At 37.9% G+C, this 15,370-nt stretch overlaps 1 protein-coding gene across 1 annotated transcript in view; it reads left to right on the plus strand.

The window, feature by feature from the left end:
* The window catches only part of LRMDA (leucine rich melanocyte differentiation associated), a 1,023,793-nt gene that overhangs the window by 744,558 nt on the left and 263,865 nt on the right, over positions 1 to 15,370 (plus strand). The window lies entirely within an intron of this gene.

Below are 15,370 nucleotides of genomic sequence, written 5' to 3' on the forward strand. Positions count from 1 at the left end.
ATTTATTAGCTAACAACAAAGAGATCAGAGCCAGTTGTGATGTGATTGTTTGACATAATATTGTCAAGGAAAAAAAAGCTAAGTTGACCAGCGAGGTAAATTACACATTCAAGCAGATGCATCAGCTCTTGGCTTGTCACAAGCCCAGCTAAACAAAACACCAAACAGAGGAGAGAACTGGCAAAGCGCAGAGTCATTTATCTCTGAAAGAGACATATTCAAGAGCAAGTGAAATAAGACATAGTTCTTTTGGACTTGGTCAGAGGCCAGGTTTTAACTGTTATAAATTAAATGTTTTGTGTATCGGATTTGGCCATTCTCATTGCTTTTGTCATGGTAGGGAGATGCTGGATTTTTTGCCTGTCCTAAACTCACGAGGTATTGGAAAACCAGTGCATTCTGGTTATTAGTGCAAATATCAAAAAGGCTTTTGTATACGGCCTGTTATAAAATCAGTGGCTTTAGAAAATGTTTTAACCACCCTTTTTTTTTTTTAAATGTGATTTCCTCCTCTGCAATTATTTAGCAATAATCATACAAGATATCAGGCAGGGATTTGTATTAATATTAGCGTTATGGGACCTTAGGGTTGCAAGAAGTGTTTTGTCCCACATCCCACCCAGGATAAGCAGATAGTCATGTTGTGTCAGCTGGAGGACTTCCACGGACACTGAGCATCTGCTGTGTGTTATTCCAGTAGAGCCAAGTCACCCAGTGCCTGCTGGGCTCTTCTTCTTGCATAAACTACTGCCCAGAAAAACTCGCCCATCCCTTACTTGGAAGAATGAGTTTTCAGACCTACATGGACACTTTTGCTTTAATTCTTGTTTCATTTGTCTTTGCTTTTAGCCGATTGTTAGAACATAGATTTCTAGGTTTTATTCAACAGTCTGGAAGCGAGGATGGAATGTGGGAGAAAGGCTCAAGGAAACTCCATTCTCATTGGCATTGATTCAGGGATCAACAGTTATTTTTCAGTATATGGATTAGATCTGCTGTGAATTGACTTGAATCTCTCTCTTTCTCTCTCTCTCTGTGGAGAACAATATCATGAGATATTTTTGTCAGATGTCTTGCTGCATTACGTCTCACTGATCTACCTGTTTAAAAAACATTTGAGAGGTGGGGGGAGAGAGAGAGACAGAGAGAGAGAGAGAGAGAGAGAGAGAGAGAGAGAGAGAGAGAGAGAGAATTTGGCCTAGCTCATCCTAGGTGAGGTGAAAAGGTGCTGGCTCTTAGAAGTTGTTACTATCTTTTCAAAGTGCACACATATCATACATTTAAAATAATCTTTTACATTTTTGATGGAAATCTCTGTTGTAGTGTTTTCAGAATCTTTTATTCCTTCTTAAAATGAAGAGATTTGCCTGAAAATGCTGTGATTTCTGAAAAATTGGTGACATTATTTCTATGATCAGATCTATAAGATTTTTTTTGTTGCTAACATAAATTAAAATACTGTTTGACTGGGTCTAGAGACCAAGCTTCTCATGTGTCTCATAAACTCTCTAGGGCTTCATTCTTTTCTTTATTTCTTTTCTATTTGTTTACTCATCTTTCTAACTTGAACATATAATTACATGATGGAGAAATTAACAACAACACAGGCCTTAGTAATTCTGCCTTCTCTTTACCATTTAACTTTTTGTTTGTTTGTTTTCTATGTTCTTTTCCAATAGCGGACTTGTTTTCTTCCTTTGGGCATTCCTTTCATAAATGACTTCTGAAAATCTGAGTGCAACAGAGTGTTTCCCATACAGTTATACTGATTTGGTTACTTTGGCTGTTTCCCCATCCTTCTTGCTTCTCCAATATTTTGTTGTTGTTAATTTTTTGTTAATTATATACTCAGAATTTTATTTGTGGTGATATATTTCTCTCTTGAGCTTCATGCCCATTAAGGTCAATATAGAAATACTGACTGTTCTTATTTTCTCAGATTTAAAAAAAAATTGTTAATTAACTCAAGGGTATTTGTATATTTATGTTCCCAAATATTTCTGTCATTAATTCCAATTAGGCATGGTCACTTTCTCTGAAGAATCTTCTCTGAAGGACCTCATATCTTCCATGCCACCAGTCATTTTATTTTGTATGTTTGATCATGTTAGCATTTGTTATATTTTATAATATGTATGCTGTGATGTTATTACTTTTTAAAATATATTTACTAAATTAAGCATTCCTGCTTAATTTTTCTGGTTTCCAAAGAAGACTTCCCCTTCTCTTCCCACCTCCCCCCCAACTGTGATTTTTTTTTTCTTTCTATTGGAAATAACTTTCTTTTGAACAATATGTACTCTACCATTGTCACCTTCTGGGCAAGACCACCCACAAATGAACTTCAGTTTATTTCAAGTTCATTTTACTTTAGGAAGTTACAACCTGTTTTGTAGGAGCAGTGTGCTTTTATCACGTCAGCTGCTCTCTTCAGAAACATTCAGGGGTTTCTCCTTTCATTTGGGACATGGCCACAAACTCTTAGCCAGGCTTCTAAGGTCTCCTTAACCTTATCCTCCATGAACCGTTTCAGCTTTACCTTGTAGGATTTCCTTATGTCACTTCTTCGGGCTTGTCCCGTAGACCTTTTCTAATCCTCTTACAAGGCAAGTCACCAAAAAGGTCATTAACATGCCATGTCTTTGATTGCCTTTTATTTTTTCTCTATGAATAATAAAATAATTTTATTGCACAAAATGAACTTTGAAGACTTAGAGAGAACATAAAATCTAGGGCCAACCCAAATTAAAAGTGACTCATAATTAATACTACCAAAGAAGGCAATCTTCAGCTGTTCTTTAAGTCAACAAGGATTTACAAGAGAGAGAGTTTGGATATCGTGTACTGCCTTCCATCTGCTGGCAACGATACGTAGAATTTCAGAAGCATCGATTCAGAGAGATGACTTCATCCTGGGAACATTAGGAGCTTGCAGTTACCCATTGCAGCAATGAATACCTGAAATACACTGACATTCCTGCACATTGCTACATATCACTCTTATTATCCAGTCCACAACCATTGCCAGAATAGATAAAAAGCAAGTGTCATTTCACATTAGACCAAGCTAGGAAAGTACATCTTTCCTTAACCAAGAAGATGGAGTATGAACCAGATCGCATGGCCCAGTGGATGGGACTGCTGAGGAAATAGATAGAGCATATAGCAGCTTTAAGGCAGCATTGAGCCAAATAGATTTAAATCATTCTGAAAGAAATAAATCCTAACAATGGACACATTGTGCCGAAAGAAATGAAGCTCACAAAAGAATTGATTAGGAAGTATACCAAATGGAATAAAATGTAGCAGAAAGGCACATATTGGAGAGGATAAAATATGCTTCAGTTTGGAGGGTATTGAATTTACTAAGATACAACTGACCCGCTATAAAGCAAATTAATAAAATATGGAGTCAAGTCCGATGTACAGTCAATGAGAACAGGTTAATATAGATCAATGACATCCTGTGGTCAGTTGCATCCTAACAGTGACATTACTTGTGTGATTGCTTTAGATGCCCCAAGAAAAGCTGAGGCTTTGTGTGATTCCTGACAGAGAGAACTCACCTAAAGTGGGCTTATGATTAATTGGAAATTAATTGGAAACAGGATATTGTTTGTTGGCTTGTCTTGGTCCAGAGAACCTTAATGATTTTCTGGAATTAAAAGGGGATTTTACTATAACTTACGATAGAGTGTCATGGTGCAGGATACTTAATTACCTTTTCCTCCAGTGAAAAGTAGTTTTACCTTGTCACTGTGCTGAAAGGCTCAGTGTCATTAATTATCTTCATTTCTCCTAGAAAATTTGAAAAGTTTAGGTCAATATTGAAATCATTGGGTCTGTCCCTGGAAATTTTCTCCCGTGTGCTAGCATGATGTATTTCTGTGTTCTTTGGAGAGATTTTATTTTATACGTAATTCTCAATATTCTTAAAGTTTACTTACAGTGCTTTTTGTAGTGGAGTATCAAGGGCAGACAATCAAGGGCAGTATCAAGAGTGGTCTACTCTGGGGCAGGCAATACATTGTGTATAGAAAGTTTTAAAACAGTAATAAAACCAACTAAACTCAGCCTGCATTTTGTCGTCACTATGCACCAGCAATTCAAGCAATGGACATAGTAAAATCCGCTTCTCTGGAAAAAGAAATCAAAAATTATTTTGCCAGTCTAACTTCTGGATATTTGCTATGAGCGCTGCTATACTTTAATATTAGGTTGGTGCAAAAGTAATTGCAGTTTCGGACCGTGAATTTTAAATCATTATAACTAGGCTCAAACACATCTTTATTAATCAAAATAGGAACCATTACAATCAACACATTTTTGCCAATGAAAAAGAAGTTTGTTTATTTCTGTAGCGTAAAAATCCATGCTTCGGGATTCAATGAACTCTTGGAAAGCATTTTCTACATCCTGCTGGTTATGGAAGCATTTCCTCTGCAGAAAGTTGTTGAGATACTTGAAGAAGTGGTAGTCATTTGGCGAGAGGTCAGGTGAATACGGCAGATGAGGCAAAACTTCGTAGCCCAATTCGTTCAACTTTGGAAGCGTTGGTTGTGCAATGAGTGGTCGGGTGTTGTTGTGGAGAAGAATTGGGCCCTTCCTGTTGACCAATGCTGACTGCAGGCATTAGTTTTCGGTGCATCTCATCGATTTGCTGAGCATGCTTCTCAGATGTAATGATTTCGCTGGGATTCAGAAAGCTGTAGTGGATCGGACCGGCAACAGACCACCAAACAGTGACCAGGACCCTTTTTTTGCGCAAGTTTAGCTTTGGGAAGTGCTTTAGAGCGTCTTCTGGTCCACCCACCTAGCTGGTTGTCACCGGTTGTCATATAAAATCTACTTTCCATCGCATGTCACAATCCAATTGAGAAATGGTTCATTGTTGTAGAATAAGAGAAGACAACACTTCAAAATGATGATTATTTTTATTTTTGGTCAACTCAGGAGGCACCCACTTCTTGAGCTTTTTCACCTTTCCAATTTGTTTCAAATGCCGAACAACCATAGGCTGGTCGACGTTGAGTTCTTTGGCAACTTCTCGTGTAGTTGTAAGAGGATCAGCTTCAATCATTGCTCTCAGTTGGTCATTGTCAACTTCCGATGGCGGCCACTATTCTCCTCATCTTCAAGGCTCTCCTCGCCTTTGCAAAACTTCTTGAACCACCACTGCACTGTACGTTCGTTAGCAGTTCCTGGGCCAAATGCGTTGTTGGTGTTGCAAGTTGTTTCTGCTGTTTTACGATCCATTTTTAACTTGAATAAGAAAATCACTCGAATTTGCTTTTTGTCTAACATCATTTCCATAGTCTAAAATAAATATAAAATAAACAGCGAGTAGTAAGTCATTAGCAAAAAAAAAATAAAGTGAGAAATGTGCATTGAAATGATGTATAACATAACCACATTTATTTAAGAATGTATTCCAATATCAAACAGCAAATGTCAACAATGCAAAAACCGCAATTATGTTTGCGCCAACCTAATAATGTACAATTATAGTTTGAATTAATGGTTTTTAAAAATGTTCTTTTAATACACATTGTAATGTGAAGAACTCCCAGCTGTGCAGGTGGCCTCAGAACAGGTGAACTCAGCTACATGTATTTGAGATTAAGTTCATAGCAGTTTGGCATCATTGGATATTACTTCTGGTAGTTGGTGTCTTCAAAACTATATTAGTACATATTTCTGCATTTAAACAATGGATTTGAAATAGGCAGTTATAGCACAATGATTGAAAGGTGAAGAAGCTGGTCTTGAATTATTTCAGTTCTGTAATTCTATGAGACCAATTGGGACATTTACTTGTATTTAACATTTAAAACTTTAAAATAGAGTACAGTGAGGTGTACTACTACTTTTCTTTGTTAAGTACAAATTTTCATTCATATATGAAATTTTCTAATGCATTTGAATATCTTTAAAATTAAAATTTATTTTTCATTTTAATTGTTACTTATTTTAAAACTAAAAAACAGATGATTACTAGAATTAGTGGGTGATCACATTATAAAGTATAAAAATGTCAAATTACTGTATTGTGCACCTGAAACTAATATAACGAAGATAAGATTGTATACTTTTAAAAAAGAGACAAAAGAATTACTTATTAAAGTTCAATTAATTTTAATTCTAAGAAAGAGACTATATTATCATACTCACTTTTTTGGTCACAAATATGTATTTCAAAAAAGAAAAAAGAGGACAAACTCTTGCAAATAAAAGCCTTACCTTTTCCACTATAAAAAACTTAAAATGCAAATTGAGAAAAAATAATTATTGATTATTGTGTGATGACAAGTAAGAAAAGTTTTGTTGTAGGGAGGAAGGGTATTGGCAGTGATCTGGTGTGGGTGTCAAGTGCTAGGAATGGCACTGGATACTTGTGTGTTTTTGGCTATAAGTGATATACATTCAATTCAAAGTGCCGAAGGAAAAAATATGTAATGTAATACTCAATTAGTTTTTGATTTAAAAAAAACACCTCAAAATGTAATGGCGTAAAAGGAAAGTTTAAAAAAAAAAAACAAGAAAATTTATTTATTAAGTCACAATCCTTAAGTTAGCTGGATGCTTCCTCTCTGGGCTGGCTCTGCTGGATGGTCAAGGATAGCCTCACTCTCTGGGGCTTCAGCTGGGATGGCTGAAATAGCTGTCTATGTGGTCTTTCTTTTCAAGTAAGCTTGCCTGGGATTGCTCATTTATGGCAGAAAGTTTCCCCTAATAGGAGAGGGCAAACTTCAGTGCTCAAGTACCTCACAAGCAGTTACTTATATCATACTTGTTTATGACTCACTGACCGAAAACAAGTTACATGGCTAAGACCATATTCCAGGGATGGGGAAATAGACTCTACCTCTCAATGGAAGAACAACAAGATCACATTGCAAAATGGAGTATATATAGGGATAAAAAGGATTCTTGCCCTCATTTTGTGAATAATCTACCTAACACATACACTCAAAGTTGTGTTAACTTCAAACGTTCAAGGAACGTTGTCAGTAATTTCTCTCTCCGTGGGTCAGTTCTGCTTTCCTGTATGGTTGAGGTAGGCTTTTTTGTTTTGCTTTTTTTTTAAAGCAAGTTTTGATACAATAGTCACAATCAGCTGAAGAGTTAGTTACTCCTTGTCAGTTTTGCAACCCCACTGGAAACAAATGGTACAAACAAAATTGTAGGACTGACTTCCGTCAGCTGCATTTGGGTTGCCTTCCAATTTATGAACCAGTCACCAGCATCAGGCCCATATCAGGTACATATCTTGTACCATGAGATGGGATCGGCCCCATGTGAACCATCTGAAATCAAAGATAAAAGGTAGAAAGCACTGGTTCTCCAAATAAAATTGCCTTACTGTTACCAGAAGAAGAATGAGTTAATGCCAGGCAATCAAAAACAAGAGCCTTTGACTACACTGTTGTGCTTTAGTCACAGCATCAAGGACAGAATTCAATTTTGGCTTGTCTACTTAGGTTTATTGTTGTTTAATCTCACTTCTCAGCTCATAAGCCTTGATAAACAACACAGACATCTTTAGTAATCGGTCTGCAAATGTTTGTTTTGCATATTTTTAAAGTCTTGTGTACAAATAGTTTTTATAACAAATTTACAAAGGGAGATAGCATTTTTTCATCATGCACCCATCATGGAAATTTACTGATATGCCATCTGAGCACATAGGAGGAATATGACCCAAAAAACAAATTCCGAATGACATTTAAGCAGTGTACACAGAATTAAAGTTATTGGAGAAGGGAAAATGTTAATGGGGAACAAACCTTTTGGACGTAGAATTAGAAAATGAACTCCAAATGCCTGCCGCGTGGAGTCAGGAATCGCTTGGGTTCTCAGTGAGTGAAATCTCCGTCACCAGTATTCACTCCTGCCAATCTCATGCTCCTAACCTGCTCCACTCCTGCTACCAGCTTCTCAGTGATGTGCTTCCTAGTTTTGTGGGTGATTCTCAGTGAAGAAGGCAAAGTGGGGTGATGGAATGCACATGCACCTGTATTCAGGTTTAAGATCTAACTCTGCCACTGGGTGGAGTTGGTAGGCCCCTTCCCTTTTCTGGGCCTCAGTTTTATCATCTATCAAGAGGATGATTAGGGTAAGTGATCTCAAAGAACTCTTCTGGCACATACGTGCTTTGGCACCTACATCTTCTCTGATTGGTCTTGGGTCATTCATCTCTCCTCCCTGTAAATTACTTAGCCCTTGGCTTGGGCATGTACACGCATCTCTTCTCCCAGGATTCTGAATCCATGGCTTTTCAGTTCTTAGATTTTGCTGGTATCTAGTTCCGTCCCCAGGGAGAATTCTCTTGACAAATTCATGATTTCCAGCAAGTTCACCAGGAGTAGTGTCGACCTGTGTGATCTGTGACCCTATTTGGCACAGTTGGCCCTGGCTGTGCCTTATGTCAGCTTGCATGCTCTTGCTACAAGCAATTTGCCCTCCCTTACACACTTGATACTCATTTTCTTTACAGCATATACAAATGTGCTCCGAGACAACATTTCCCTCTGATCGTATCACTTTTGTGGAAGTTTAGGAAGATGTTCACATTTGCATTTTGGTCAAAATCTTCCTTCCAGTTGTTTATAAACTCCTTTTCAGAATTAAAAGAAAAAAAGTCTACTGTCATTCTTTTGAAGGACACCAAATTCCCAATGGTCGGTTATTACTTTGGAAGGTCCCTCTGAGGTCACCTTTTCCTCTCGAAGAAGTTCATTCCAGGGTAAACTTCTTTCCAATGAAATGTTTCCATTTGTTTTATTAGAATCTGGGACTGAGAATGGAGGTTCCAAAAGAGGTCGTTTTTTTAATGGTCATCGATTTAGCTCATTCTTTCTTTTTTTTATGCTTTGTGAAAAAGTAGTTCAAAGCAGTATGAAATTCAAAGAAAAATAAAAACAAAACAAAAACCTCAGTGTGAAAAACAGAGTTGATCTATTACCTGATGATTCCGCTGAGCCATTGTTTTCCCAGGTTTGTGTGATGGTCACCTTGACTTTTTTTTTTGCCTTTTGGACACGTTGCTCATGTTTCTACATAACTCATCTCATGTATTTACAACGTATTCTCCCCCACTAGACTGTAAGCCCAGTCAGAGACTTGTGCCTTGTTTATTCCTAAATATCCCACCCAGCACAGCACTTTGCTATGTGGTACATGCTCATTGTGATAAATACTCGTTGTGTGCTCAAATGGAAGAAAGCATGTAGGGGTTAGATTTATCTGTTGAAGAGGCATAAATATTGAAGAAGTCAGTTGATTTTGGTGATGGGTGATCCTGAGATAGTTAAGATTCTAACCTCCTTTGTTATGGTGGCAAAACCTCTATCAACTCTGATACCTCCTACAGGTTTAAAAAGAATGGAAAGCTCTATTCAGCCATCTCAAACTCTTCCTCATCACAATGATGGATTTGGTTCACCATAACACACTGGAAGGTAATCATGCAAGTGCTGAATGCCTCACTGCCATTTGGAAGGGTCCGATTCACTCTAAAGGAAATATGAGATTTTGGGTTCATTTACCTTTTGTCCCCCATTTTAGCAGTTTGTACATTTACCTTTAATGTTGAAAGGAAGCATGTTGAAGTGTGTTTTTCATTTGTAAATGGGATGGTCATTTTAGTTGGAGGAATGTAGCTACAAGGATTTGAATCAACTTGGTTGCCTCTCATGGTATCTGCCCGGGTAGCAAGCAATTCAGCACTTCAGATTTCACTCCCCTAAATGCAGAAGCTTTGCCTCATCAAAGAGGTGTGGGTTCCTTTTCCTATTTTGGCTTGTTTTTATTCCAGGGGAGTCCTGAATGCTGAAGAGAAAGACACAGAGTTAGAAATGTAAAACTTATTTCCAGACATCTTTGAGAAAGGAAAATGTAATGGACACTACTGTAATATGGGAAATGGAGAGAGATAAAAATTCTACCCCTGCTTGCTTAACCTTTTGGACTTATCCTTGCCCATTTCTAGTGCAGTTTGGTAAATTAAATAAGCTTTCCTTAGCCTGGAACTGTCTAGGATAGCATAGCCCTTCATTGTGGTATCGCAGAAAGACGTTTCACTTTCAAGACAGGAATCTGACACCTTTCAAAAGTGAAGAAACCTGTGGCAATTTTAAACATTCCAACCATATTAATTCAGTGACAGTTATCCTTTAAGTCATTTGAAATGGATTCCCCCTTTTCAATTTTTGAAATTTATATTTGATCCCCATGACCTCTGGGACCTGTATAGATGCACCATGAGTGTGAGTGTCTGTCCAGCAGGAGGCAGAAACCGGTGAATTGTTGATCTTGTCCAATTTATGTCTTTCCTCATCCCTTAGTTGTTCCCTGTACTTTATTCATGTGTCTGTGGAGAAACTTCACATTTTCAAAAGAAAGGTTGAGCAGTGTGGAGTTCTTCCTATGAGGGCAATGTTTATAGTATTGCTCTTCCATCTTGTCTTAGAGTCGAGTATCATCTGTCAAGTATCAGTAACGAGGGACTTTAGAATCAAGATGGGCTCTGTGATTCCATCAAACACCATTGGCCACTGGTTAACAAAGTCACTTCTCCTTGACATACTCACATCCAAGGAAACTAGCTTGCATCTCCTCTGTCCTGGAATGTGTGCCTTTCTCCAATGGTGGGCCCATTCCTGAGAAGTGCCTCTCACTTTCTACATGGGTAGGAGTTTCGCAGGTCTATAATGAGCTCATGGAAGGGTTGGTGTTGGGCCCCATGTTTGTACTTAAGGGTGGGTTTAAAGGAGAGGTCGGAGGAGACCCTTCAGGCTCTTCTGGGCTGCATCTCAAGGTGACTGAACATTGGTCACTGTGAGTGGAAAGCCACATCTTTCTTTAGCTTTGCATGTGTCTCACTTTGATGTTATTATTAGTTCATCCATAAGTTAGAGATGGTTTTATTAGTTCATCCATAAGGACCTTACGTACAAACTGGAAGACTAACGTGTTATTTGCATTTGAGTGAAGGGCAGTGGTTAGGGAGCTACCGGACTTTTCACATCTTTTGTCTCGGGGTCCCTTTCCTGGTATCAGGGTAACTGTTGAAGTATATGAGTCATCTGCAAGATTTCTAAGTGAGCATGGAGGATGGCACTGTTGTTAAGGTTACAGGCCAGACTGACTGCCTGAGATTTGAATTCTGGCACTAACCCTTAAACCCAGTGTGATTTCAGGCCAGGTGCATACCCTTTTTAAGCCTTGATTAACTGATCTAGAAAGTGAGATACTAAGAGTACTTACTTCCCAGAGTTGTTGGAAGAATCAATAGGATAATCAAGAAAGTGTGTATCAAAGTACTTGGCGCATCATAAGTGTACAATAAATGTTAATACTAGTATTAGTATTAATAATTGTTTTTGTTTTAGAACCAAGGTAATTGGATGTGCTTTCAGGCTATTTCATCCTATATGAGATATATGAAATAAATCCTATATAAAATAATAGAATCTGGAGAACTGCACCTGTTTCTCCCTGGCGTACTTCTTTATATGGACAGGATTACCTGTTCCCTGCTAGAGGCACGCTGACAATTTCTTACTCACTAGCTCTTCTTCCTCCAGATTCTTTGTTACGTTGTTTATGTATTGAACTGCCATTTATTGGACACTTGCTACATGCCAGTAATATTCTGCTCTTCATCATGTTACCTAATGTAGTTTTCACACTACCTGTTGGGGAAAGATTCATTATCTTCATTTTCCAGATTAGAAACTAAGGTACAGGGAAATAATAAAAGTTAGTAGGAGGTAAAGCTGCCCTTAGTCTTAGGTCTGTTTATTAAATTCTGTGTTTATGACATTATGCTATACTGCCTCTTCACTTACAACTCAGTACATTGGACCCTGAATTACTAATGTATATGTTTGGTAGTGTATCATTACTAACTTTATAATTGGCATAATGTGGCATTTTTGATAAGTTTTGGGCAATGCCCTCATACTTCATGTAAATTGAGTGGGTGGCAATTTAAAATTTGATTTCCGAATTCTACACATTAGACTTTGGAAACTAGAGCTGTAACAATAGACAAGTTTGTTTTGATTCCAGAGAACGTTCAATCTCTGGGTGATGATCCAAATGAATGTAGTCTGGAACTTCCTAGATAGCTCTTATCAGGCAATGATACGAGTATAGGAGGGACACATCATCAAGAGTCCTGATAAGTACAAAATTTAACTAACTTTAAGATGGATACAAGATGCTTATTTCTTTAGGGACTATTCAGGGACATGATGAAACAGATGATTTGATATAGAATGACATTCCCATAGTTAATGAGAATTTCCCTATATGCAACCTCCTCTTTCTGGGCAAGAATGTTCTTGGTTTCACGTACATAACATTTTTTGTTTTCTAACAGCTTTATTGATATATAATTAATATGCTGCACAACTCAAACATTTAAAGTATACAAGTCAAAGGTTTTTGCTAGATTACATTATTAATTTTTAAATTGTAAAATATATGTAACATAAAATTTGACATTTTAACCATTTTAAGGGTACAATTTGTGTAAAAGTGGCATTAATTACATTCACAGCATTGAGGAACCATAATTGCTACTGTGTTTTCTTGAAAATAAGACCTAGCTGGACAATCAGCTCTAATGCTTCTTTTGGAGCAAAAAATTAATATAAGATCCGGTCTTATTTTACTATAATATAAGACCGGGTCTTTTCTAACATAATGTAGTGTAATACCAGGTCTTATATTGATTTTTGCTCCAAAAGACGCTTTAGAGCTGATTGCCCAGCTAGGTCATATTTTCGGGGAAACATGGTATCTATTTACAAAACTTTTAAATCTTCCCAACAGAAACTCCATAACTATAATATCAATCAATAACTCTCCATTTCCCTGCCCCCTAGTACCTAGTAATACCTATTCTACTTTCTGTCTATGAATTTGCTTGTTCTAGATGCCTGATATAAGTGGAATCATACAATATTTGTCTTTTTACATCTGGCTTATTTCAGTTAGCATGTTTTCAAGGTTCATTCATATTGTACCGTGTGTCAGAATTTCATTCCTTTTTTATGGCTGAATAATATTCCACCATGCACATAATATACTTGAATGAAGATACAGATTCTATCCCTGGCTATCGATCTTGTGAACATAATCAATTATGTGTCAAATGTCTCACTTAACAAAATCCACTTGGGAAAGCTGTTGAGCGTATTTCTAGAATGGTACTTTACAGACACCGATACTGTTATTTACTTTGTGTTTTCCTTTAACTCAATGTACTCTTTTTAAACCTTCAATACCTACTATATCTTGTCCTAAGAAATGTTCATGAAATCAGTTGACGTAAATACTGTCTTGCAATTAGTATTGCAAGACATAATATTTGTGTAGCTCCTAAAGACTCTCCTGTACCTCAGTCTAGTACACAACATAAGTCACTTTCCTAACCCCAAAGCTGGAGGGTGGGCTTTCATAAAAGTATTGGAATAGACATGGAACTCCACCATGCAATATGAAATGAAGGAGAGGGGAGTTGTGACAAATATAGCCTGGTGTGAAGGTGCAGGGGCTGGCGTGGGAGTTAATTAGGAGGTTCAGGTTCTGGGCCAAAACTGCCTCCAGTCAGCTCTGTGATCTTAATATTGTCCCCCGTGCCTCAGTTTCCCCTCATAGGAAGGCTGGGATAGATCATCTCTTCTCCTCCTGCTCCCTCATGTTTAGGGGCTCTGCTTCTTTCCTTTCTGATCTTCAGAAATGACAGGGCTAGGGCACGCTTCTGCAGTTCTGTTCCATGAGGCTGTACTAGAGAGCTTTCCATTTCTTGGGGTTTGTAGTCTTTCCACCCTCTCCCATTTTGCTTCCTTCACCCCTATTGTGTTAGATCAAACTCAATCTGATGTCACTCTTAATGATTTCATTTTTAAGGAGGATATTAGGAGCACCTCCATCAAGGACATCACTTAGCTTCATTTAGAACTGTGGTTATCTGCCCTGCGTCCATTTCTAGCAGTGAGAAAATGGCAGTAAATCAGGAAAATAATGTCATGCCCCTTAGAACTTTGAGAATGAGCTTTGGAGCGTTTTGCTTACAGGGATGTCAGCCTGTCAGTGAGTAAATCAGCTTGGGCCTTATGCCCCCATTGCATCGGGGAAATCTCTGACATTGTGGGATGGACTTGATTAGTCCGTCAATCTCTCTCTACCCCCATTTGAGGTTGAGAGTGTATCTCTCCCTTGTTTTCTCCCAGCGTGTTTAGTGAGCCTATTGTCATCTTAGGTTTTATTGCCAACCACAGCTTAACCCTTGTCAGAGGGATTATTATATGAACCCCGGGTGACTTCTGACTTCAGAAGAGCCCTGCATTTACATTTTTGCATTCCGAAGTCAGGAATATAAATGACTAATGGAACACTGGGCCACCGAATATTTATATATCTATTTTGAAATTTACATTTCTCTCTTGCTCATGATGGGGTTTGCTGCTCCGGGGTCGTAGTTGATGGGCCAGTAGCATCGGTGGTGACATAAAGCAATCATCGGGGAGAGTGCTTGTAGCCCTGTGACGCGCTGCAGGTTGTTATGCTAGCAATTCAGCAGTAATTGAACCCCCCATCTTCTTGGCCCTCTTCCCGCTTCCATTTTATGATGTCCACTAAATTTTACATGCTCAAATTTGCCTCATCCACCAACCTAATACTGTTTGAATTAAGAGTCTCACCCATAGCTTTCAACAATGGAAACTTTGCCTTCTCCCATCAGATTATTCATGAGAGGTGCCCATGAGTATGCCGGGAAGGGGGCAGGGCTATGCCAATACCGGCAGTACACATTTCCTGGTCCATCCAGAAGATGAGGTTACTCAGCTGTTGGAAGTTTTGACTACATGGTATGTTGAGATGGAAGAGAACATCTATAGACATGTGCTGTTATCTTGGATAAAGGGACTATGGTAGTTTAGGAATGTTTTATTTAGTTTTTAAAATATTTTTTTTTATTTTTCAATTACAGTTGACATACAATATTATATTAGTTTCCGGTGTACAACATAGTGATTAAACATTTACATAACTTACAAAATGATCGCCCTGATAAATTTAGTACCCATCTGACACCATACACAGTTATTACAATCTTATTGACAATATTCCCTATGCTGTACTTTGCATCCCCATGACTGTTTTGTAGCTACCAATTTGAACTTTTTAATCCCTTCACTTTGCTACCCATCCCCCAACCCGCCTCCCATCTGGTAACCATCAAACTGTTCTCTGTATCTATGAATTTGTTTCTGTTTTGTTTGTTCATTTATTTTGTTTTTTAGATTCCATTTATAAGTGAAATCATATGGTATTTGTCTTTCTCTGTCTGACT

Source organism: Rhinolophus sinicus, linkage group LG07 (assembly GCF_036562045.2).
Source record: "Rhinolophus sinicus isolate RSC01 linkage group LG07, ASM3656204v1, whole genome shotgun sequence".
Taxonomy (NCBI): domain Eukaryota; kingdom Metazoa; phylum Chordata; class Mammalia; order Chiroptera; family Rhinolophidae; genus Rhinolophus; species Rhinolophus sinicus.